Below are 13,306 nucleotides of genomic sequence, written 5' to 3' on the forward strand. Positions count from 1 at the left end.
TGTTTTTATTTTACTAGTGTGGTTTGTGGCTCTATAATATGAATGCCTATGTCTGTTAACAACAATAGTCAAGTCTTCCAATGGACTTTTTAGTGAAACCCAATAGATAGCTTCATTTTCTCTTTGTTTACTCAAATATTGAATGCTTATGTCTTATAAATTTAGTAGGAACGTATTCTAATGACTTGCTTATGACACCCCATAGAATATATTGTTTAGTACCTTGGACACTGTAGCTTATTCACTTAAATCTATGATAAATTGCATGTCTGGTATGCACAGTCTGGATAGCACAGTTAGTAAGGTGTTGGGTTTGCACTATCAAATTGAAACTGTCATTGGTTCGAATCCCATGTTATCATGTTTTTATTTTACGAGTGTGGTTTGTGGCTGTATAATATGAATACCTATGTCTTCTAACATCAATAGTCAAGTCTTCCAATGGACTTTTTAGTGAAACCCAATAGATAGCTTCATTTTCTCTTTGTTTACTCAAATATTGAATGCTTATGTCTTATAAATTTAGTAGGAACGTATTCTAATGACTTGCTTATGACACCCCATAGAATATATTGTTTAGTACCTTGGACACTGTAGCTTATTCACTTAAATCTATGATAAATTGCGTGTCTGGTATGCACAGTCTGGTTAGCACAGTTAGTAAGGTGTTGGGTTTGCACTATCAAATTAAGATTGTCATTGGTTAGAATCCCATGTTATCATGTTTTTATTTTACTAGTGTGGTTTGTGGCTCTATAATATGAATGCCTATGTCTTTTAACAACAATAATCAAGTCTTCCAATGGACTTTTTATTGAAACCCAATAGATAGCTTTATTTTATCTTTGTTTACTCAAATATTGAATGCTTATGTCTTATAAATTTAGTAGTAAAGTATTCTAATGACTTGCTTATGACACTCCATAGAATATATTATGTTTAGTACCTTGGACACTGTAGCTTATTCACTTAAATCTCTGATAAATTGTATGTCTGGTATGCACAGTCTGGTTAGCACAGTTGGTAAGGTGTTGGGATTGCATTATCAAATTGAGACTGTCATTGGTTCAAATCCCATGTTATCATGTTTTTATTTTACTAGTGTTGTTTGTGGCTCTATAATATGAATGCCTATGTCTTTTAACAACAATGGTCAAGTCTTCCAATGGACTTTTTAGTGAAACTAAATAGATAGCTTTATTTTCTCTTTGTTTACTCAAATATTGAATGCTTATGTCTTATAAATTTAGTAGGAAAGTATTCTAATGACTTGCTTATGACACCCCATAGAATATATTATGTTTAGTACTTTGGACACTGTAGCTTATTCACTTAAATCTCTGATAAATCGTATGTCTGGTATGAACAGTCTGGTTAGCACAGTTGGTAAGGTGTTGGGATTGCATTATCAAATTGAGACTGTCATTGGTTCAAATCCCAAGTTATCATGTTTTTATTTTACTAGTGTTGTTTGTGGCTCTATAATATGAATGCCTATGTCTTTTAACAACAATAGTCAAGTCTTCCAATGGACTTTTTAGTGAAACCCAATAGATAGCTTTATTTTCTCTTTGTTTACGCAAATATTGAATGCTTATGTCTTATAAATTTAGTAGGAAAGTACTCTAATGACTTGCTTATGACACCCCATAGAATATATTATGTTTAGTACCTTGGACACTGTAGCTTATTCACTTAAATCTCTGATAAATTGTTAGTTTGGTATGCACAGTCTGGTTAGCACAGTTAGTAAGGTGTTGGGGTTGCACTATCAAATTAAGGCTGTCATTGGTTCAAATCCCATGTTATCATGTTTTTATTTTACTAGTGTGGTTTGTGGCTCTATAATATGAATGCCTATGTCTTTTAACAACAATAATCAAGTCTTCCAATGGACTTTTTAGTGAAACCCAATAGATAGCTTTATTTTATCTTCGTTTACTCAAATATTGAATGCTTATGTCTTATAAATTTAGTAGTAAAGTTTTCTAATGACTTGCTTATGACACCCCATAGAATATATTATGTTTAGTACCTTGGACACTGTAGCTTATTCACTTAAATCTCTGATAAATTGTATGTCTCGTATGAACAGTCTGGTTAGCACAGTTGGTAAGGTGTTGGTATTGCATTATCAAATTGAGACTGTCATTGGTTCAAATCCCATGTTATCATGTTTTTATTTTACTAGTGTTGTTTGTGGCTCTATAATATGAATGCCTATGTCTTTTAACAACAATAGTCAAGTCTTCCAATGGACTTTTTAGTGAAACCCAATAGATAGCTTTATTTTCTCTTTGTTTACTCAAATATTGAATGCTTATGTCTTATAAATTTAGTAGGAAAGTATTCTAATGACTTGCTTATGACACCCCATAGAATATATTATGTTTAGTACCTTGGACACTGTAGCTTATTCAATTAAAGCTCTGATAAATTGTATGTCTGGTATGCACAGTCTGTTTAGCACAGTTAGTAAGGTGTTGGGATTGCACTATCAATTAAGACTGTCATTGGTTCGAATCCCATGTTATCATGTTTTTATTTTACTAGTGTGGTTTGTGGCTCTATAATATGAATGCCTATGTCTGTTAACAACAATAGTCAAGTCTTCCAATGGACTTTTTAGTGAAACCCAATAGATAGCTTCATTTTCTCTTTGTTTACTCAAATATTGAATGCTTATGTCTTATAAATTTAGTAGGAACGTATTCTAATGACTTGCTTATGACACCCCATAGAATATATTGTTTAGTACCTTGGACACTGTAGCTTATTCACTTAAATCTATGATAAATTGCATGTCTGGTATGCACAGTCTGGATAGCACAGTTAGTAAGGTGTTGGGTTTGCACTATCAAATTGAAACTGTCATTGGTTCGAATCCCATGTTATCATGTTTTTATTTTACTAGTGTGGTTTGTGGCTGTATAATATGAATACCTATGTCTTCTAACATCAATAGTCAAGTCTTCCAAAGGACTTTTTAGTGAAACCCAATAGATAGCTTAATTTTCTCTTTGTTTACTCAAATATTGAATGCTTATGTCTTATAAATTTAGTAGGAACGTATTCTAATGACTTGCTTATGACACCCCATAGAATATATTGTTTAGTACCTTGGACACTGTAGCTTATTCACTTAAATCTATGATAAATTGCGTGTCTGGTATGCACAGTCTGGTTAGCACAGTTAGTAAGGTGTTGGGTTTGCACTATCAAATTAAGATTGTCATTGGTTAGAATCCCATGTTATCATGTTTTTATTTTACTAGTGTGGTTTGTGGCTCTATAATATGAATGCCTATGTCTTTTAACAACAATAATCAAGTCTTCCAATGGACTTTTTATTGAAACCCAATAGATAGCTTTATTTTATCTTTGTTTACTCAAATATTGAATGCTTATGTCTTATAAATTTAGTAGTAAAGTATTCTAATGACTTGCTTATGACACTCCATAGAATATATTATGTTTAGTACCTTGGACACTGTAGCTTATTCACTTAAATCTCTGATAAATTGTATGTCTGGTATGAACAGTCTGGTTAGCACAGTTGGTAAGGTGTTGGGATTGCATTATCAAATTGAGACTGTCATTGGTTCAAATCCCATGTTATCATGTTTTTATTTTACTAGTGTTGTTTGTGGCTCTATAATATGAATGCCTATGTCTTTTAACAACAATGGTCAAGTCTTCCAATGTACTTTTTAGTGAAACTAAATAGATAGCTTTATTTTCTCTTTGTTTACTCAAATATTGAATGCTTATGTCTTATAAATTTAGTAGGAAAGTATTCTAATGACTTGCTTATGACACCCCATAGAATATATTATGTTTAGTACTTTGGACACTGTAGCTTATTCACTTAAATCTCTGATAAATCGTATGTCTGGTATGAACAGTCTGGTTAGCACAGTTGGTAAGGTGTTGGGATTGCATTATCAAATTGAGACTGTCATTGGTTAGAATCCCAAGTTATCATGTTTTTATTTTACTAGTGTTGTTTGTGGCTCTATAATATGAATGCCTATGTCTTTTAACAACAATAGTCAAGTCTTCCAATGGACTTTTTTGTGAAACCCAATAGATAGCTTTACTTTCTCTTTGTTTACTCAAATATTGAATGCTTATGTCTTATAAATTTAGCAGGAAAGTATTCTAATGACTTGCTTATGACACCCCATAGAATATATTATGTTTAGTACTTTGGACACTGTAGCTTATTCACTTAAATCTCTGATAAATTGTATGTCTGGTATGCACAGTCTGGTTAGCACAGTTAGTAAGGTGTTGGGTTTGCACTATCAAATTAAGATTGTCATTGGTTAGAATCCCAAGTTATCATGTTTTTATTTTACTAGTGTGGTTTGTGGCTCTATAATATGAATGCCTATGTCTTTTAACAACAATAATCAAGTCTTCCAATGGACTTTTTAGTGAAACCCAATAGATAGCTTCATTTTCTCTTTGTTTACTCAAATATTGAATGCTTATGTCTTATAAATTTAGTAGGAACGTATTCTAATGACTTGCTTATGACACCCCATAGAATATATTGTTTAGTACCTTGGACACTGTAGCTTATTCACTTAAATCTATGATAAATTGCGTGTCTGGTATGCACAGTCTGGATAGCACAGTTAGTAAGGTGTTGGGTTTGCACTATCAAATTGAAACTGTCATTGGTTCGAATCCCATGTTATCATGTTTTTATTTTACTAGTGTGGTTTGTGGCTGTATAATATGAATACCTATGTCTTCTAACATCAATAGTCAAGTCTTCCAATGGACTTTTTAGTGAAACCCAATAGATAGCTTCATTTTCTCTTTGTTTACTCAAATATTGAATGCTTATGTCTATAAATTTAGTAGGAACGTATTCTAATGACTTGCTTATGACACCCCATAGAATATATTGTTTAGTACCTTGGACACTGTAGCTTATTCACTTAAATCTATGATAAATTGCGTGTCTGGTATGCACAGACTGGTTAGCACAGTTAGTAAGGTGTTGGGTTTGCACTATCAAATTAAGATTGTCATTGGTTAGAATCCCATGTTATCATGTTTTTATTTTACTAGTGTGGTTTGTGGCTCTATAATATGAATGCCTATGTCTTTTAACAACAATAATCAAGTCTTCCAATGGACTTTTTATTGAAACCCAATAGATAGCTTTATTTTATCTTTGTTTACTCAAATATTGAATGCTTATGTCTTATAAATTTAGTAGTAAAGTATTCTAATGACTTGCTTATGACACTCCATAGAATATATTATGTTTAGTACCTTGGACACTGTAGCTTATTCACTTAAATCTCTGATAAATTGTATGTCTGGTATGAACAGTCTGGTTAGCACAGATGGTAAGGTGTTGGGATTGCATTATCAAATTGAGACTGTCATTGGTTCAAATCCCATGTTATCATGTTTTTATTTTACTAGTGTTGTTTGTGGCTCTATAATATGAATGCCTATGTCTTTTAACAACAATGGTCAAGTCTTCCAATGGACTTTTTAGTAAAACTAAATAGATAGCTTTATTTTCTCTTTGTTTACTCAAATATTGAATGCTTATGTCTTATAAATTTAGTAGGAAAGTATTCTAATGACTTGCTTATGACACTCCATAGAATATATTATGTTTAGTACCTTGGACACTGTAGCTTATTCACTTAAATCTCTGATAAATTGTTAGTTTGGTATGCACAGTCTGGTTAGCACAGTTAGTAAGGTGTTGGGGTTGCACTATCAAATTAAGGCTGTCATTGGTTCAAATCCCATGTTATCATGTTTTTATTTTACTAGTGTGGTTTGTGGCTCTATAATATGAATGCCAATGTCTTTTAACAACAATAATCAAGTCTTCCAATGGACTTTTTAGTGAAACCCAATAGATAGCTTTATTTTTTCTTTGTTTACTCAAATATTGAATGCTTATGTCTTATAAATTTAGTAGGAAAGTATTCTAATGACTTGCTTATGACACCCCATAGAATATATTATGTTTAGTACCTTGGACACTGTAGCTTATTCCCTTAAATTTCTGATAAATTGTGTATCTGGTATGCACAGTCTGGTTAGCACAGTTTGTAAGGTGTTGGTTTTGCACTATCAAATTAAGACTGTCATTGGTTTGAATCCCATGTTATCATGTTTTTATTTTACTAGTGTGGTTTGTGGCTCTATAATATGAATGCCTATGTCTGTTAACAACAATAGTCAAGTCTTCCAATGGACTTTTTATTGAAACCCAATAGATAGCTTTATTTTATCTTCGTTTACTCAAATATTGAATGCTTATGTCTTATAAATTTAGTAGTAAAGTATTCTAATGACTTGCTTATGACACCCCATAGAATATATTATGTTTAGTACCTTGGACACTGTAGCTTATTCACTTAAATCTCTGATAAATTGTACGTCTCGTATGAACAGTCTGGTTAGCACAGTTGGTAAGGTGTTGGTATTGCATTATCAAATTGAGACTGTCATTGGTTCAAATCCCATGTTATCATGTTTTTATTTTACTAGTGTTGTTTGTGGCTCTATAATATGAATGCCTATGTCTTTTAACAACAATAGTCAAGTCTTCCAATGGACTTTTTAGTGAAACCCAATAGATAGCTTCATTTTCTCTTTGTTTACTCAAATATTGAATGCTTATGTCTTATAAATTTAGTAGGAAAGTATTCTAATGACTTGCTTATGACACCCCATAGAATATATTATGTTTAGTACCTTGGACACTGTAGCTTATTCAATTAAAGCTCTGATAAATTGGATGTCTGGTATGCACAGTCTGGTTAGCACAGTTAGTAAGGTGTTGGGATTGCACTATCAATTAAGACTGTCATTGGTTCGAATCCCATGTTATCATGTTTTTATTTTACTAGTGTGGTTTGTGGCTCTATAATATGAATGCCTATGTCTGTTAACAACAATAGTCAAGTCTTCCAATGGACTTTTTAGTGAAACCCAATAGATAGCTTCATTTTCTCTTTGTTTACTCAAATATTGAATGCTTATGTCTTATAAATTTAGTAGGAACGTATTCTAATGACTTGCTTATGACACCCCATAGAATATATTGTTTAGTACCTTGGACACTGTAGCTTATTCACTTAAATCTATGATAAATTGCATGTCTGGTATGCACAGTCTGGATAGCACAGTTAGTAAGGTGTTGGGTTTGCACTATCAAATTGAAACTGTCATTGGTTCGAATCCCATGTTATCATGTTTTTATTTTACGAGTGTGGTTTGTGGCTGTATAATATGAATACCTATGTCTTCTAACATCAATAGTCAAGTCTTCCAATGGACTTTTTAGTGAAACCCAATAGATAGCTTCATTTTCTCTTTGTTTACTCAAATATTGAATGCTTATGTCTTATAAATTTAGTAGGAACGTATTCTAATGACTTGCTTATGACACCCCATAGAATATATTGTTTAGTACCTTGGACACTGTAGCTTATTCACTTAAATCTATGATAAATTGCGTGTCTGGTATGCACAGTCTGGTTAGCACAGTTAGTAAGGTGTTGGGTTTGCACTATCAAATTAAGATTGTCATTGGTTAGAATCCCATGTTATCATGTTTTTATTTTACTAGTGTGGTTTGTGGCTCTATAATATGAATGCCTATGTCTTTTAACAACAATAATCAAGTCTTCCAATGGACTTTTTATTGAAACCCAATAGATAGCTTTATTTTATCTTTGTTTACTCAAATATTGAATGCTTATGTCTTATAAATTTAGTAGTAAAGTATTCTAATGACTTGCTTATGACACTCCATAGAATATATTATGTTTAGTACCTTGGACACTGTAGCTTATTCACTTAAATCTCTGATAAATTGTATGTCTGGTATGCACAGTCTGGTTAGCACAGTTGGTAAGGTGTTGGGATTGCATTATCAAATTGAGACTGTCATTGGTTCAAATCCCATGTTATCATGTTTTTATTTTACTAGTGTTGTTTGTGGCTCTATAATATGAATGCCTATGTCTTTTAACAACAATGGTCAAGTCTTCCAATGGACTTTTTAGTGAAACTAAATAGATAGCTTTATTTTCTCTTTGTTTACTCAAATATTGAATGCTTATGTCTTATAAATTTAGTAGGAAAGTATTCTAATGACTTGCTTATGACACCCCATAGAATATATTTTGTTTAGTACTTTGGACACTGTAGCTTATTCACTTAAATCTCTGATAAATCGTATGTCTGGTATGAACAGTCTGGTTAGCACAGTTGGTAAGGTGTTGGGATTGCATTATCAAATTGAGACTGTCATTGGTTCAAATCCCAAGTTATCATGTTTTTATTTTACTAGTGTTGTTTGTGGCTCTATAATATGAATGCCTATGTCTTTTAACAACAATAGTCAAGTCTTCCAATGGACTTTTTAGTGAAACCCAATAGATAGCTTTATTTTCTCTTTGTTTACGCAAATATTGAATGCTTATGTCTTATAAATTTAGTAGGAAAGTACTCTAATGACTTGCTTATGACACCCCATAGAATATATTATGTTTAGTACCTTGGACACTGTAGCTTATTCACTTAAATCTCTGATAAATTGTTAGTTTGGTATGCACAGTCTGGTTAGCACAGTTAGTAAGGTGTTGGGGTTGCACTATCAAATTAAGGCTGTCATTGGTTCAAATCCCATGTTATCATGTTTTTATTTTACTAGTGTGGTTTGTGGCTCTATAATATGAATGCCTATGTCTTTTAACAACAATAATCAAGTCTTCCAATGGACTTTTTAGTGAAACCCAATAGATAGCTTTATTTTATCTTCGTTTACTCAAATATTGAATGCTTATGTCTTATAAATTTAGTAGTAAAGTTTTCTAATGACTTGCTTATGACACCCCATAGAATATATTATGTTTAGTACCTTGGACACTGTAGCTTATTCACTTAAATCTCTGATAAATTGTATGTCTCGGATGAACAGTCTGGTTAGCACAGTTGGTAAGGTGTTGGTATTGCATTATCAAATTGAGACTGTCATTGGTTCAAATCCCATGTTATCATGTTTTTATTTTACTAGTGTTGTTTGTGGCTCTATAATATGAATGCCTATGTCTTTTAACAACAATAGTCAAGTCTTCCAATGGACTTTTTAGTGAAACCCAATAGATAGCTTTATTTTCTCTTTGTTTACTCAAATATTGAATGCTTATGTCTTATAAATTTAGTAGGAAAGTATTCTAATGACTTGCTTATGACACCCCATAGAATATATTATGTTTAGTACCTTGGACACTGTAGCTTATTCAATTAAAGCTCTGATAAATTGTATGTCTGGTATGCACAGTCTGTTTAGCACAGTTAGTAAGGTGTTGGGATTGCACTATCAATTAAGACTGTCATTGGTTCGAATCCCATGTTATCATGTTTTTATTTTACTAGTGTGGTTTGTGGCTCTATAATATGAATGCCTATGTCTGTTAACAACAATAGTCAAGTCTTCCAATGGACTTTTTAGTGAAACCCAATAGATAGCTTCATTTTCTCTTTGTTTACTCAAATATTGAATGCTTATGTCTTATAAATTTAGTAGGAACGTATTCTAATGACTTGCTTATGACACCCCATAGAATATATTGTTTAGTACCTTGGACACTGTAGCTTATTCACTTAAATCTATGATAAATTGCATGTCTGGTATGCACAGTCTGGATAGCACAGTTAGTAAGGTGTTGGGTTTGCACTATCAAATTGAAACTGTCATTGGTTCGAATCCCATGTTATCATGTTTTTACTTTACTAGTGTGGTTTGTGGCTGTATAATATGAATACCTATGTCTTCTAACAACAATAGTCAAGTCTTCCAATGGACTTTTTAGTGAAACCCAATAGATAGCTTCATTTTCTCTTTGTTTACTCAAATATTGAATGCTTATGTCTTATAAATTTAGTAGGAACGTATTCTAATGACTTGCTTATGACACCCCATAGAATATATTGTTTAGTACCTTGGACACTGTAGCTTATTCACTTAAATCTATGATAAATTGCATGTCTGGTATGCACAGTCTGGATAGCACAGTTAGTAAGGTGTTGGGTTTGCACTATCAAATTGAAACTGTCATTGGTTCGAATCCCATGTTATCATGTTTTTACTTTACTAGTGTGGTTTGTGGCTGTATAATATGAATACCTATGTCTTCTAACATCAATAGTCAAGTCTTCCAAAGGACTTTTTAGTGAAACCCAATAGATAGCTTAATTTTCTCTTTGTTTACTCAAATATTGAATGCTTATGTCTTATAAATTTAGTAGGAACGTATTCTAATGACTTGCTTATGACACCCCATAGAATATATTGTTTAGTACCTTGGACACTGTAGCTTATTCACTTAAATCTATGATAAATTGCGTGTCTGGTATGCACAGTCTGGTTAGCACAGTTAGTAAGGTGTTGGGTTTGCACTATCAAATTAAGATTGTCATTGGTTAGAATCCCATGTTATCATGTTTTTATTTTACTAGTGTGGTTTGTGGCTCTATAATATGAATGCCTATGTCTTTTAACAACAATAATCAAGTCTTCCAATGGACTTTTTATTGAAACCCAATAGATAGCTTTATTTTATCTTTGTTTACTCAAATATTGAATGCTTATGTCTTATAAATTTAGTAGTAAAGTATTCTAATGACTTGCTTATGACACTCCATAGAATATATTATGTTTAGTACCTTGGACACTGTAGCTTATTCACTTAAATCTCTGATAAATCGTATGTCTGGTATGAACAGTCTGGTTAGCACAGTTGGTAAGGTGTTGGGATTGCATTATCAAATTGAGACTGTCATTGGTTAGAATCCCAAGTTATCATGTTTTTATTTTACTAGTGTTGTTTGTGGCTCTATAATATGAATGCCTATGTCTTTTAACAACAATAGTCAAGTCTTCCAATGGACTTTTTTGTGAAACCCAATAGATAGCTTTACTTTCTCTTTGTTTACTCAAATATTGAATGCTTATGTCTTATAAATTTAGCAGGAAAGTATTCTAATGACTTGCTTATGACACCCCATAGAATATATTATGTTTAGTACTTTGGACACTGTAGCTTATTCACTTAAATCTCTGATAAATTGTATGTCTGGTATGCACAGTCTGGTTAGCACAGTTAGTAAGGTGTTGGGTTTGCACTATCAAATTAAGATTGTCATTGGTTAGAATCCCAAGTTATCATGTTTTTATTTTACTAGTGTGGTTTGTGGCTCTATAATATGAATGCCTATGTCTTTTAACAACAATAATCAAGTCTTCCAATGGACTTTTTAGTGAAACCCAATAGATAGCTTCATTTTCTCTTTGTTTACTCAAATATTGAATGCTTATGTCTTATAAATTTAGTAGGAACGTATTCTAATGACTTGCTTATGACACCCCATAGAATATATTGTTTAGTACCTTGGACACTGTAGCTTATTCACTTAAATCTATGATAAATTGCGTGTCTGGTATGCACAGTCTGGATAGCACAGTTAGTAAGGTGTTGGGTTTGCACTATCAAATTGAAACTGTCATTGGTTCGAATCCCATGTTATCATGTTTTTATTTTACTAGTGTGGTTTGTGGCTGTATAATATGAATACCTATGTCTTCTAACATCAATAGTCAAGTCTTCCAATGGACTTTTTAGTGAAACCCAATAGATAGCTTCATTTTCTCTTTGTTTACTCAAATATTGAATGCTTATGTCTATAAATTTAGTAGGAACGTATTCTAATGACTTGCTTATGACACCCCATAGAATATATTGTTTAGTACCTTGGACACTGTAGCTTATTCACTTAAATCTATGATAAATTGCGTGTCTGGTATGCACAGACTGGTTAGCACAGTTAGTAAGGTGTTGGGTTTGCACTATCAAATTAAGATTGTCATTGGTTAGAATCCCATGTTATCATGTTTTTATTTTACTAGTGTGGTTTGTGGCTCTATAATATGAATGCCTATGTCTTTTAACAACAATAATCAAGTCTTCCAATGGACTTTTTATTGAAACCCAATAGATAGCTTTATTTTATCTTTGTTTACTCAAATATTGAATGCTTATGTCTTATAAATTTAGTAGTAAAGTATTCTAATGACTTGCTTATGACACTCCATAGAATATATTATGTTTAGTACCTTGGACACTGTAGCTTATTCACTTAAATCTCTGATAAATTGTATGTCTGGTATGAACAGTCTGGTTAGCACAGATGGTAAGGTGTTGGGATTGCATTATCAAATTGAGACTGTCATTGGTTCAAATCCCATGTTATCATGTTTTTATTTTACTAGTGTTGTTTGTGGCTCTATAATATGAATGCCTATGTCTTTTAACAACAATGGTCAAGTCTTCCAATGGACTTTTTAGTAAAACTAAATAGATAGCTTTATTTTCTCTTTGTTTACTCAAATATTGAATGCTTATGTCTTATAAATTTAGTAGGAAAGTATTCTAATGACTTGCTTATGACACTCCATAGAATATATTATGTTTAGTACCTTGGACACTGTAGCTTATTCACTTAAATCTCTGATAAATTGTTAGTTTGGTATGCACAGTCTGGTTAGCACAGTTAGTAAGGTGTTGGGGTTGCACTATCAAATTAAGGCTGTCATTGGTTCAAATCCCATGTTATCATGTTTTTATTTTACTAGTGTGGTTTGTGGCTCTATAATATGAATGCCAATGTCTTTTAACAACAATAATCAAGTCTTCCAATGGACTTTTTAGTGAAACCCAATAGATAGCTTTATTTTTTCTTTGTTTACTCAAATATTGAATGCTTATGTCTTATAAATTTAGTAGGAAAGTATTCTAATGACTTGCTTATGACACCCCATAGAATATATTATGTTTAGTACCTTGGACACTGTAGCTTATTCCCTTAAATTTCTGATAAATTGTGTATCTGGTATGCACAGTCTGGTTAGCACAGTTTGTAAGGTGTTGGTTTTGCACTATCAAATTAAGACTGTCATTGGTTTGAATCCCATGTTATCATGTTTTTATTTTACTAGTGTGGTTTGTGGCTCTATAATATGAATGCCTATGTCTGTTAACAACAATAGTCAAGTCTTCCAATGGACTTTTTATTGAAACCCAATAGATAGCTTTATTTTATCTTCGTTTACTCAAATATTGAATGCTTATGTCTTATAAATTTAGTAGTAAAGTATTCTAATGACTTGCTTATGACACCCCATAGAATATATTATGTTTAGTACCTTGGACACTGTAGCTTATTCACTTAAATCTCTGATAAATTGTAT

This window comes from Pseudophryne corroboree, chromosome 2 (assembly GCF_028390025.1).
Source record: "Pseudophryne corroboree isolate aPseCor3 chromosome 2, aPseCor3.hap2, whole genome shotgun sequence".
Lineage (NCBI taxonomy): Eukaryota > Metazoa > Chordata > Amphibia > Anura > Myobatrachidae > Pseudophryne > Pseudophryne corroboree.